Below are 1,573 nucleotides of genomic sequence, written 5' to 3'. Positions count from 1 at the left end.
CAGCCTCCTGAGTAGCTGGGATTACAGGCACGCGCCACCATGCCCAGCTAATTTTTTTGTAGTTTTAGTAGAGATGGGGTTTCACCATGTTGACCAGGATGGTCTCGATCTCTTGACCTCGTGATCCACCCGCCTCGGCCTCCCACAGTGCTGGGATTACAGGCTTAAGCCACGGCGCCCAGCCGTGGGCCAAGTCTTGAAACTCCAGATGCTTACTCAGGTGTCAGCAGTGGCCGCAGTGGGCAAGGTGGGTGAGTGGGTCCTCAGACCCTTGGACAGCATGTGTGGCATGGGTGATGGCTGTAGTGGTGGTGGGACAACCCTCAGGCTCCCAGGCAGTATGCGCTTGTCTTAGTGGTCATTGCAATGGTCTGGGTAGGCCAGACCCCAGGCCCTCCAGCTGTGATGGTAGTGGTAGGCTGGGTGGGCCAGTCCTCAAGCCTCTGGGAAAAGTGCACAGATGCCAGCGGTGGGAGGTGGGGATAGCTGATTCCAGGCCCTTGGGGAATATGCTTGTGCATTGAGGGAGGGGCTCCAGGCGGGGCAGGCCTGTCCTCAGGCTTCTTGATGGTGTGCCTGAATGCAGGCTGTGGTGGGCAGGATAGGGTGATCCCCAGGCCCTATAGTGGAGTACTTGGGTGATAGCAGCAGAGATGGCTGAGGGCAGAAAGCATCTATCCTCAGGGTGTATGCAAGTAAGCTGAGAACCTGCTGTTAGGGAGTGTGGGGCTGCTGTCACTGGCAGCAGCTGCAGACAGGCAGGCAGGCAGCTCTTAGAATCTGAAGATTGTTTGGTTTGGCCCCTCATGGAGGTGCCTGCAATGGCAACAGTGGGGAGAGCCAGTCCTCAAGGCACATTCACATGTACGGTGGCCCTGCTGCTGAGGAGTACAGTGTTGCTGCCACTGGCAAGTACTTTGGATTCTGGTGGCAGCAGCAGAGGCAACTGGAGGCTGGGAGAGTCCTCAGGGAGCATGGACGCTTGCTGTAGCCCTGCTGCTGGTGGGCTAAGGGTTGTTGTCAGTAGCAGGGGCCCAGGTAGGTGGGTTTCATGCTTTGAGGAGTACATATTTTGGCTTCCATTGTCCTAGGGCAGTCTTCCCAGAGTACTGCAATGCCCATTCTCTGGAGTGCAGGACACTATGTGTGCTAGGGAGCTGGGGATCTTGTCACTTTGCTGGGTTCAACTGGCATCATGCCAGTGCAGCCCTCTGGGAGAACACAGGGGGATGTAATGTCAGAGGGGCTCCCAGGATGTAAAGATGCAGGGGCTGTTGGGGCCCAGGTCAGGATGCAGTGTGGTAGGGGCTGAGCTCTCAAAATTGTCCCCTACTGCAACTGCTCAAAACTCAGAGTGTGTGTGGAAGCCAGAATGAGCTTTCTCTCTGGAGTAATGCCTTTATGTGGTCTCTTGGAGCTCCCTATGGGAATCTCAAGACACACAAGGGTTGAGGAGTTATCTTGTGTCTAGGGTTATAGGAGCCCACAGCAAGAATATGGATCACTGGGAATTTCTCATTTATTTAGATGTGTGTGCGAGTGCATGTGTATGTGTATGTGTATGTGTATGTGT

At 55.1% G+C, this 1,573-nt stretch overlaps 1 long non-coding RNA gene across 1 annotated transcript in view; it reads left to right on the top strand.

Annotated features, from left to right (window-relative positions):
- The window catches only part of LOC108304107, a 26,180-nt gene that overhangs the window by 5,358 nt on the left and 19,249 nt on the right, over nucleotides 1–1,573 (top strand). The gene's annotated exons all lie outside the window — the stretch shown is intronic.

Source organism: Cebus imitator, unplaced genomic scaffold, assembly GCF_001604975.1.
Source record: "Cebus imitator isolate Cc_AM_T3 unplaced genomic scaffold, Cebus_imitator-1.0 Scaffold52, whole genome shotgun sequence".
Taxonomy (NCBI): domain Eukaryota; kingdom Metazoa; phylum Chordata; class Mammalia; order Primates; family Cebidae; genus Cebus; species Cebus imitator.
Note: the sequence above shows the minus strand (reverse complement) of the source record. Positions and strands in the feature narration are given on the sequence as shown.